Below are 12,447 nucleotides of genomic sequence, written 5' to 3'. Positions count from 1 at the left end.
CTAAGGAAGCTTCCCTTCTTCTGAACTACTCAGTCTTTCTTCTGGACAAGTGACATTTTGGAAATGCTTTACCTCTTCTTTTTAACATTTTTTCTTAGGCTTCTTCTCATGCACTGGATTCTCTCATATTGCAGGGTGAGCTTTCTTATGCTTTTCCTCCATCATGTCTGCAGTTACATTGTTCTCTACATATTAAGAGAACTGTTTCTTGTAAGCATCCTCATCTTCTTTATCCAGGAAACACACATAATTTGCGGTATTCTCCTCCATGATGTGTTTTTGGTGTCCCTCAGCATTGAATTCTTTGCTTTCTGAATCATAACCAGGGAACCACATGGTACTATGAGGGATAGACAAGCCTCCATCAACAGCTCCTTTTCAGGCCCCCAAAACTTTTTTTCCAGTAGCAGTCCTGGCAATCCTAAAGGAGATCAACCCTGAATATTCATTGGAAGGACTGATGCTGAAGCTGAAGCTCCAATAGTTTGGCCACCTGATGTGAAGAGTCAACTCTTTGGAAAAGACACTGATGCGGGGAAAGACTGAGAGCAGAAGGAGAAGAGGGTAGCAGAGAATCAGCTGGTTAGATAGTATCACCAACTCAACGGACATGAATTTGAGCAATCTCTGGGAGATAGTGGAGGTCAGGGAAGCCTGGCGTGCTGCAGTCCACGGGGTTGCAAAGAGTCAGACATGACTCAGCAACTGAACAACGGTGATCCTGGCAAGCTCTGCATCCAAATAACAGGTGAAGACACCAGACTGACCATCAGTGTTTTCCACATTGTATTCATCTCTAGCCATCTCGACATGGCCTTCATAAATTTCGTCCACACCAAACCTATTAAGAAGCCTGCCGGCCAGCAGCAAGCCACTGCAATATGCTGTGGCATCATTTGTCAGGTCAGCCTTCATACCACACTTTGGGAGTTCATAAGCATAAACTGCACAAGCTGTCATATCTCCTTCTAAATGGGCGTAAGCCATCTGACAAATGATATCCCTGTTGGTTACACGAACTATCATTCTATATTTGGGTATATGATACTTATTTTTAACTTGGATTACCAATTGTTTCTGAGCAGAGCAGTCACTTTTGCCCTCTCTCCATCTTCTGAATTTAACTTGGTATCTCTTGAAGTAGGGCTTCCTAGGTGGGTTAGTGGTAAAGAATCTGCCTGCCAATGCAGGAGATGTGGGTTCGATCCCTGGGTTGGGAAGATACCCTGGAGAAGGAAATGGCAGCCCACTCCAGTATTCTTACCTGGAAAATCCCACGGACAGAGAAGCCTGGCAGGCTACAGTCCTTGTGGTTGCAAGGAGTTGGACCCAACTGAGTGACTCAGCACACTCTTGGTGGTGGTGGTGGTGGTGGTTTAGTCACTAAGTTGTGTCCGACTCTTGCGACCCCATAGACTGTAGCCTGCCAGGCTCCTCTGTCCGTGGGGTTTTCCAGGCAAGAATACTGAAGTGGGTTGGTATTTCCATCTCCAGGGGATCTTCCTGACCCAGGAACTGAACCCAGGTCTCCTGCACCGCAGGCAGATTCTTTACTGACTGAGCTATGAGGAAAGCCCAAGCACAGTCTTAAAGTAGGCCTTATGCTTGACAACTTTGATAAACCCGATTCTGCAAGTCAGAGCACCAAGTCCGTGGCTTGCCACAGAGCTGCAGAATTAGCACAGCTCTGGGGGTCAGTTCAGTTCAGTTGCTCAGTCATGTCCGACACTTTGCGACCCCATGAACCGCAGCACGCCAGGCCTCCCTGTCCATCACCAACTCCCGGAGTTCACCCAAACTCACGTCCATCGAGTTGGTGATGCCGTCCAGCCATCTTATCCTCTGTCGTCCCCTTCTCCTCCTGCCCCCAATCCCTCCCAGCATCAGGGTCTTTTCCAATGAGTCAAGTCTTCGCATGAGGTGGCCAAAGTATTGGAGTTTCAGCTTTAGCATCAGTCCTTCCAAAGAGCACCCAGGACTGATCTCCTTTAGAATGGACTGGTTGGATCTCCTTGCAGTCCAAGGGACTCTCAAGAGTCTTCTCCAACACCACAGTTCAAAAGCATCAATTCTTCGGCACTCAGCCTTCTTCACAGTCTAACTCTCACATCCATACATGACCACTGGAAAAACCATAGCCTTGACTAGATGGACCTTTGCTGACAAAGTAATGTCTCTGCTTTTTAATATACTGTCTAGGTTGGTCATAACTTTCCTTCCAAGGAGTAAGCGTCTTTTAATTTCATGGCTGCAATCACCATCTGCAGTGATTTTGGAGCTCCCCAAAATAAAGTCTGACACTGTTTCCACTGTTTCCCCATCTACTCAGGGGGTAGCAAATTCTGCTTACATTTTAAGGCCAAAGGTTATTGTTGGAATCTGGCCTCAGTACACAGGTAATGGTTTAAAGCTTAGAGACAGAGCTCTGGGTGAAGCAGAAAGAAACAGCTTTATGGCTTTGTCAGGCAAAGGGGGCCATAGTAGACTGATGCCCTTCAGACTGTGGGGTACACCCTTCAGACTGTGGGGTACGCCCTTCAGACTGTGGGGTACGCCCTTAAGGCTGTGGGGTATGCCCTTCAGACTGTGGGGTATGCCCTTAAGACTGTGGGGTACACCCTTCAGACTGTGGGGTACACCCTTCAGACTGTGGGGTACGCCCTTAAGGCTGTGGGGTACTCCCTTCAGACTGTGGGGTACGCCCTTCAGACTGTGGGGTACGCCCTTAAGACTGTGGGGTACGCCCTTCAGACTGTGGGGTATGCCCTTAAGACTGTGGGGTACACCCTTCAGACTGTGGGGTATGCCCTTCAGACTGTGGGGTACACCCTTCAGACTGTGGGGTATGCCCTTCAGGCTGTGGGGTACGCCCTTAAGGCTGTGGGGTACTCCCTTCAGACTGTGGGGTACGCCCTTAAGGCATAGGGCATGATCAGTTTGTAGACATTCTTCTGACAGTTGGTGCTGAGGTAATTGGGAATCAACATCAACCTTCTGGTTCCAACCAATCTGGGGTCCGCGTACTTGTGGGCAGCATACAGGTAACTTCTTCCACTTGGTGAGTGTCTGCAAGGCAGCTCAGAGGACATGGCTCAGAATATTATCCACAGTCCTTGAGGAGGAACTAAAGGTCCTTGGCTCTGCTTAATGGCTGAGTATTATTTTTTTTTATGGCTAAGTATTATTATTTGGTCTTGCCTGACTATTTTCCTTTCTCTCTGCATTTTCTTATTTCTCTGATTAAGTTTATCCTTTGACTAAAATTTTTCTGCAGACAAAAGGCAGGTGGAGGACATGAGTGGGGGGGTCTATTCTGAGAAGGCCGCCTAGGGTCCTGTCCATTACAAGGTCAGTAGCTCACCTGAGCACCTCGGCTCAACACATGTACACACCACAGCTGCCTTACTTCTTGGTTAGTTATGACAAGAGAACATAATGGTTTTAGAGGATGTGTTTGTTCCCTTTAGTCTTGTTCACTTGTTTGAATTCATTTTCATACACTCAGTGGCTACCGCAGAGCAGGGACTCCATATTTGTTGAACTGAAGCCTCCTCTCTGCTGTATTATATGATGAGGCTGAGGCTAAATCTTCCCAAAATACTTGATTTTAAGGGAAATTACACCAGAGAGGCTGGTAAAAGTCACTGCAGTCATCAAACTAATAACAAGTGATTCAAACACAGTATTTTCTTTAGCAGTTTTAAAAAGACTTCACCATTTAGTTGAATTCATTCAAACTTAAGTTACCTTTGGGGAGCAATAACAAAAATAGAAACATTTTGATAGATTTATAGATTGTAATATCATCTTAATATGTATAATCAGAAGGAACATTAAAACAGAATCAGCACCACCATTTCATATCTGAAATTTTTCATATTGTCTGGAGTAAAATTCTCTAATGCGCTGTTTAAATTTTTCACATGTATAGGTAAAACTGTAGATAATACAAAAATCCATGTGCTTGTTCTGTAAAAATGCTTAGAGATGCTTATTGTGGAATGGGGCAATTACACAAAATATAAAAGTATTTGAATTACTATTTAATTACTTATCCGATCCTCTTTTTTGTCCTTAAATGGCTCAGCAGTGATGTAAAAAACAAAGCAAACTTGTGCCAGTCAGTTATGTATTAATACTGATGCTGTCCATTCCGAGATTTCAAGTACAGGTTTCCCCCACTGTCCAGTTAGAGGGTTCCTATGAAACCACTTGTAAGTTAAACTGGCCTCAAGAGAAGAAGCAGTTACCTCTGGGAAGATCTTGTTAAGGGATGCACAGAATAAATCAAAATAAAGCACAAATGCATACAGACACAGTTCAGAGCTAAAGCAGCCTGATGCTAAGGTGCGGAGTATAATTTCTGGGGAAGGAGCTTGCCAGGGCCACTCTGCCTGCTCTGGGTCTGTGCTGCCTCTATAATGGCTTGCTGCAGAATGAACTCTGAATGCTTTTTTGCTTTTAATTTCTCAGATACTGAACATAGGTGCCAATGTAAGTCTTTCATAAAAGGAAAGTGGTGTAAAGTGAACTTTCAAAAAACGAGGAATACCTGTATCAATGTCTCAAGAAATTCAAACACCCTGAAATGACATTTTTCATTGCAATGGGTTCTAGCTACAATAGCATGATCAGCTTCAGCTTTTCTGAGAGGATTTTCAACCATCCTCAGGGATCATTTTACTATGAAAATGCCCTTTGATATCCAGAGATTGGAAAGCATCACATGGAAACCTGATTCACAGATGGGATCAATAATTTTGTATGGGTTGAACACCTGTTGCATAGAGATGATCAGGTTGAATTGGTTCACTATTACTTGATTGCTGTTGTTGTTTAGTCACTAAGTCATGTCCGACTCTTTTGTGACCCCATGGACTGTAGCCCCCCAGGCTCCTGTGTTCATGGGATTTCCCAGGCAAGAACTGGAGTGGGTTGCCATTTCCTTCTCCAGGGCATCTTCCTGATCCAGGGATCAAACCCACATCTCCTGCATTGCAGGGAGATGCTTTACCGCTGAGCCACCAAGGAAGCCCCCATAATTTGATGACCTCTCCCAAATTAACAGGCCTTTATTAGTCCTGTTTAATAAAACCCTTGCAAGGGAATTCCCTGGTAGAATGGTGGTTAAGAATCTACTTACTGGGCCAGATGAAGACCTTTAAAGTCCCTACGTACAATGAAGATGGCTGTGTGCGGCCATGTGGTATAGAAATTGAAAACAGTACTAAGTGACAAAACATTTCTAATGTAATTTTCTCAGAATTTCACTGAATTTAAAAATGTGTAAGTCAATACTAAAATATATTTTTTATTCTAAAAAAAAGGGGGTCCATCAAATGCAGGGGACACAGGTACATCCCAAGTCTAGGAACTAAGATCCCACATACCATGGGGCAACTAAGACCATGTGCCAAAACTACTGAGCCTCTGTGCTCTAGAGCCTATGTCTATAACATGAGGAGCTTCCACAATGAGCAGCCTGTGAACCACAGCTAGAGAGCAGCCCCTGCTGCCTACAGCTAGAGAAAGCCACGCCCTGCAACTAAGACTCAGCATCATCAAAAATAAATAAATGATAATAATAACCCTGAAGAGATCTCTAGTCCTTCCCATTCTATTGCTTTCCTCCTATTTCTTTGCATTGATCACTGAGGAAGGCTTTCTTATCTCTCCTTGCTCTTCTTTGGAACTCTGCATTCAAATGGGTATATCTTTCCCTTTCTCCTTTGCCTTTAGCTTCTCTTCTTTTCAAAGCTATTTGTAAGGCCTCCTCAGACAACCATTTTTCGTTTTTTGCATTTCTTTTTCTCGGGGATGGTCTTGATCACTGCCTCCTGTACAATGTCATGAACCTCCATTCATAGTTCTTCAGGCACTCTATCAGATCTAGTGCCTTGAATCTATTTGTCATTTCCACTGTATAATAGTAAGGGACTTGATTTAGGTCATACCTGAATGGTCTAGTGGTTTTCCCTGCTTTCTTCAATTTAAATCTGAATTTGGCAATACGGAGTTCATGATCTGAGCCACAGTCAGCTCCTGGTCTTCTTTTTGCTGACTGTATAGACCTTCTCCATCTTTGGCTGCAAAGAAAATTAGAAATACCAAGGGAACACTTCTTGCAAAGATGGGCACAATAAAGGACAGAAATGGGATGGACCTAACAGAAGCAGAAGATATTAAGAAGAGGTGGCAAGAATACACAGAAGAACTGTACAAAAAAAGATCTTCATGACTCAGATAACCATGATGGTATGATTACTCAGCTAGAGCCAGACATCCTGGAATGCGAAGTCAAATGGGCCTTAGGAATCATCACCATGAACAAAGCTAGTAGAGATGATGGAATTCCAGTTGAGCTATTTCAAATCCTAAAAGATAATTCTGTGAAAGTGCTACACTCAATATGCCAGCAAATTTGGAAAACTCAGCAGTGGCCACAGGACTGGAAAAGGTCAGTTTTCATTCCAATCCCAAAGAAAGGCAATGCCAAAGAATGCACAATTGCACTCATCTCACACAGTAGCAAAGTAATGCTCAAATTCTCCAGGCCAGACTTCAACAGTACATGAACCATAAACTTCCAGATGTTCAAGCTGGATTTAGAAAAGGTAGAGGAACCAGAGATCAAATTGCCAACATCTGCTGGATCATCGAAAAAGCAAGAGAATTCCAGAAAAATATCTACTACTGCTTTATGGATTTACACCACAGCCTTTGAGCATGTAGATCAGAACAAATTGTGGAAAATTCTGAAAGAGATGGGAATACCAGACCACCTTACCTGCCTCCTGAGAAATCTGTGCGCAGATCAAGAAGCAACAGTTGGAACCAGACATGGTTCCAAATCAGGAAAGGAGTACATCAAGGCTGTATATTGTCACCCTGCTTATTTAACTTATATGAAGAGTACATCATGTGAAATGCAGAGTTGGATGAAGCACAAGCTGGAATCAAGATTGCTGGGAGAAATATCAATAACCTCAGATACGCAGATGACACCACCCTTATGGCACAAAGTGAAGAGGAACTAAAGAGCCTCTTGATGAAAGTGAAAGAGGAGAGTGAAAAAGCTGACTTAAAACTCAACATTCAGAAAACTAATATCATGGCATCTGGTCCCATCACTTCATGGCAAATAAATGGGGAAACAGTGGAAATAAGTGACAACCTTTATTTTCTTGGGCTCCAAAATCACTGCAGATGATGACTGCAGCCATGAAATTAAAAGATGCTTGCTCCTTAGAAGAAAAGTTATGACCAACCTAGACAGCATATAAAAAGCAGAGACATTACTTTTCCAACAAAGGTCCATATAGTCAAATATATGGTTTTTCCAGTAGTCATGTATGGATGTGAGAGCTGGACTATAAAGAAAGCTGAGCGCTGAAGAATTGATGCTTTTGAACTGTGGTGTTGGAGAAGACTCTTGAGAGTCCCTTGGACTGCAAGGAGATCCAATCAGTCTATCCTAAAGGAAATCAGTCCTGAATATTCATTGGAAGGACTGATGCTGAACCTGAAACTCCAATACTTTGGTTACCTGATGTGAAGAACTGACTCATTGGAAGAGTCTGATGCTGGGCAAGATTGAAGGCGAGAGGAAAAGGGGACAACAGAGGATGAGATGGTTGGATGGCATCACTGACTCGATGGACATCAGTTTGAGCAAGCTCCAGGAGTTAGTGAAGAACAGGGAAGCCTGGCGTGCTGCAGTTCATGGGGTCCCAAAGAGTTGGACATGACTGGGTGACTGAACTGAATAATAACCTTGCAAAAGAGTCATTGTGTGTATAGAAAGAAGGGTAACATTAAAATTTACTTGTATTTATGTTATATATTTTTTCAAGAGATATATGAGAACATATGCACCACCACATGTAAAAGATATTCACAGCAGCATTTTTCATAATATCCCCAAAGTGAACATTACAGAGAAACACCAAGAGTGGCGTGCATGAACAGCGCCACAGCCATACAAGAGAATACTCTCCAGCCATGAAAAAGAAGCCAGCTTCAGCTATACCCAACAATATGAATGGATCTCCAAAACATGATGTGGAAAAAGTCGACAGACACAAAAGCATGCACCCTGCTTGTCATCTAATTAAAGTTCAAAAACAGACTCCATAAACTATACTAATTCAAAACAGCAATTAGCTTCTAGGTAAGAGGCACCTGTTCGGAAGGGGAACTGGTCATGTTCTCCTGCTGGATTAGGTGAGGTTACAGAGACAGTGACTTGGTTGTATAGCCTACTTGCATTTTACTTTTGTGCTATTCTGAAACTGAAAACAATGCACTGGCAAATACATTGTTTTCTGAATGTGAGTAGATGCACTGAATTTATCTGTATTCTGAATAGGTTATCCTTAGGTATGGATTGTAGGGCTTCCCAGGTGGCCCAGATGGTAAACAATCTTCCTGCACTGTGGGAGACCCAGGTTCAATCCCTGGGTCAGGAAGATCCCCTGCAGGAGGGCGCAGCAATCTGCCCCAGTATTCTTGCCTGGAGAATCCCATGGACAGAGGAGCCTGGTGGGCTACAGCCCATGGGATCACAAAAGAGTCAGACGCAACCTAGTGACAAGAACAAAAGAAACAAGAACACAGGCAGCTGATAATATGAGAATCCTGGTTGCCTCTTGATGACGAAACTGGGTGTCTAAAGATAGGAATATATTTTTTAAAACTTGAATCATATAAATGTATTAAATGTTCAAAAAATAGTAGTTTAAATAAATTATTACAATGAACTTTACCTGACATGACATACACTGTTTAACAGACAAATAGTTTCGATATTCTGGCTTTTACTTACATTCTCTTTCAGTCACTAAGGTCCTGCTTGCACACTGCTCACGCTGTTGTGCTTTGCTGATAACAGCCTGTTGACTATTAGCTTCTGTTTGAGAAACTCTAGGGCATTTTGTTTCTAATCATCTTCTTTATTCAGCACTTTTTATCCATGCTCCATTTCAGGCTCCAAAAATTTCTCCTAATTATTTCATTGGCAGTTCTGATACATTTTTTTTCCCAGTGTTCCCTACACACAGTTCTTATTCTAAAACTTAATTTTTTAAAAATCATTGCTCAAAATTTCAACTCCTTTGATGCTGTAAATAATTGCACTTTTCGAAACACTTTGATGCATGAAGTCAAGGCAAACTAGGTGACATTTGTTTAACTTTACAGGTTTGTGAAATTTCCACACTTAATTTCAAAAAATAAGTAAATAAATGCTCAGATATGCACACAATTCTGAAAAAAAAAAAGAAACATCATTGCCACCTGTTTCCTGTTCAGTGCCAACATGTGTAGATTAATAAATATGGTTTTCACCTGAGCACTGACTGCTGGATTCTTTGGCTGCAGTGATCAGGTAGAAAATGTACTCTTCTTTGAGAAGACATAAATAGAACTGTTATATACCATAGATAAGCATGAGTGTAATGAGAGGCAAAATGTAGTGAACTGTGAATTAAGAGGATGATGTAACACCTTAGATAGTAAAAAATTGTTTAATCCTAAACCTATCAAGTGACTTGATAAAATATCAGAAGTTCTAAAATAATTTTTTTAATAATGATCTCATTTAACAGATGGAGAAAATGGAAACAGACACAGAGTAACCTGGAATATGTCGATTCGAGATTTTCATTCCGTGGGTAATATTTAAAACAGTAGGAGTGACATGACATAGGTGCCAACCCAATAAAACAGACGAGTCAGCCTTGGCCTTGGGGGTTGTCTGTGGATCAGGAGTGAGTCTTCAAGTCCTGTAGTGACGGCTGTGACAGGGATGAAACAGAGTGCATGTGGGGTCTGGCCCAGGGTGGGGAGGGGGTGCTCCTTGATCCCTTGATATTTTAATCTCCTTGCTGTGCAAGAGACTAGGCTATGAAAATTCTGTTCTCCCCACAAAATCACGATCATTTTTCCTACAATGGGAAGTGTGCCCTGGCTGACCTTTTCCTCATAGCCATCAACCCCACCTTCTATATCCTCACATATCACTAAAATAAGAAAACACAAGCATCCACCTGCAGCAAATTCTAAAAGGCCTTCGGCCTACCTCATTGGCTTTGTGTCAAATTTATTGCTGAATTTCACGAGAGCCTCCTGATCTGCTTTATTGCTGATTTTAATCTTGTTTGTTTTGAGCTTCTGAGTCTACCGCAAAATACCTAATACACTCTTTGAAGCCAGAGACTGTATAAATAAAATGTATCATATTCCCATTATAACCACGTTATATCATCCACATTACGCACACCCATAGGTGGCCTACATTTTTAATTATTTCCCTCTCAAAACTCTAAATTACTACAGTGAACTTGGAAACTCCTCCACCTCTCATCAGAGCAAGTAATTGAATACTCCATTATGATAATAAACCATCTTTCCTTCTAAGTGCTCATTCCCAGAGGGCTTTGTTCTGTGCAGGAAATCCAACATGTGCTGAGTACTCAGACCATCACGCTTTGTTTGTTATTTTGTCTTGGTTCTTAAACCACTTGTACTCCAACAAACCCTCCTAGCATTCTGCAGTCAAACATATCAAGGGGGCACCATTCTTCAGGTAGAAAAGCAATTCCCAGTCTCTGGTGACAAGGATGTGCCTCTGCTTCCTAATATAAGGAAGACATCTTTCTCATGGGGAATTTCATGGCCCATTTTTTAGTGGAATGGGAAAAATCAGGGAGCCCTTCCTGCACCTACTATTTTTATGTAACTTCAGATCCAAATAATTGAGGTGTCAAAGCAGCATATTTGAGGGTAGCATGTCCTGAACTCCTCTGTAGCCTGGATAGGCAACCAACACCATGGTTAGGTTGGAGGGTTGATAAAGGGCCTCGCTGAACAGGTTCATCCCCCACCCCCAACAAGCCACGTGGGTGACAAATCACTCGTCCGTCCAACACTTCACTCCAGAAACCCCCTCTGAAAATAAAAATACAAATCATGACCAAGGGGAGGAGGATGACCAGCATCTGACCAGCACTCCCTTCAAAACCCTCTGATTTCCTCCCCTAGCTTTCAAAACCCTCTACTGGATGACACATTGCTTTCCCCATTTATTTTAGCTCTGGGTCTTCTGTTCATCTAGCTGCTGCTACTGAAGTCAATTTCAGCAAGAAGTAATTCTTCTCAAGGGGTTTCCCTGGTGGCTCAGTGGTAAAACAAACAAACAAACAAAAACCCTGCCAACGCAGGAGACACAGGAGATGTGGGTTCCATCCCTGGGTTGGGAAGATCCTGGAGAAGGGAAATGGCAACCCACTCCAGCATTCTTGCCTGGGAAATCCCATGGACAGAGGAGTTTGGTGGGCTAGAGTCCATGGGGTTGCAAAAGACTCAGATACAACTGAGCAACTAAAAAACAACAACAAATTCTTCTCAGAGCCTCTTTGATATTTATCTGAACCTATTGACAGCAAATGCCATTAAAGCCCCCTGAGACCCTTTGTCTAGCCCTGGTACTACATACAGGGTGTTCATAACAGAAGGATTCACTGTCCACACAACAGCGGGACATTTATATACAGTGACTAGTGGTTGAGCTTCATCTTGACCTGAGCTATGGTTGACAGACAATGTCCTTCTCTTGCACTTCTAATCCTTTCACAAAAAGGGCAACATGTACTGTGTACTCAGCTCAGAGAGAACAATCTGACGCCGGGGATACTAAGAGCCCCAAGACTGACATGGAGCTTCTTTCTGCATCTTGTCCTTCGCACCATGCAGCCTCTGTTATTAAAGTACACAAGTGACTCGCCGATAATTGGTAGAACATTTGGCAGTTAAGCACATCTTCTGCCACAAATCAGAAAGATTCAGGACTTAAAGAGAATTCTTTCACAGGAAAATGCACAGGGGCGGGAGAGAGCTTTTGCAATGCTTGTCATGTTCTGCTTCTTGATCCGGGTAGTAGCTGCATAGGGGTGTTGATTTGAGAAAAATTCATGCAGTTCCATACTTATGTGTTGTGTGCTTTTCTCTCTGTGAGTTATACTTCAATTTAAAAACTCATTAAGGCATTAAAGAAAATTATTGAATATGTTAAGTATATGTGTTATTTGAAATTTTCAAGGAATGTTAATTAACTAGGTAAATGGACTAAATATTAATCAGTCAGTTTAAAAGTTATTGTTCAAAATTTGCTAATTCTGTGAAATAGAATACAATTTATAAGTTGAACTAAAAAACTTAAGGAAAATATTCAACCATTAAAAAAAAAAAGATTGAACTACTGATATATGCTACAATGTGGAAGAATCTCCAAAATATATGCTGAGTAAAAGAGTGAGTGAAAGTCACTCGGTCATGTCCGATCCTTTGCAACCCCATGGACTATACAGTCCATGGCATTCTCCAGGCCAGAATACTGGAGTGGGTAGCGTTTTCCTTCTCCAGGGATCTTCCCAACCCAGGTCTCCTGCA

The 12,447-nt window shown here is 42.3% G+C and overlaps 1 pseudogene; it reads right to left on the bottom strand.

Moving 5' to 3' along the window:
* LOC138439825 (large ribosomal subunit protein uL18-like) lies at positions 1 to 3,089 on the bottom strand (annotated as a pseudogene).
* Positions 3,090 to 12,447: the final 9,358 nt, after the last annotated feature.

The sequence above is a fragment of the Ovis canadensis genome, chromosome 4 (genome assembly GCF_042477335.2).
Source record: "Ovis canadensis isolate MfBH-ARS-UI-01 breed Bighorn chromosome 4, ARS-UI_OviCan_v2, whole genome shotgun sequence".
Classification (NCBI taxonomy): Eukaryota; Metazoa; Chordata; class Mammalia; order Artiodactyla; family Bovidae; genus Ovis; species Ovis canadensis.
Note: the sequence above shows the minus strand (reverse complement) of the source record. Positions and strands in the feature narration are given on the sequence as shown.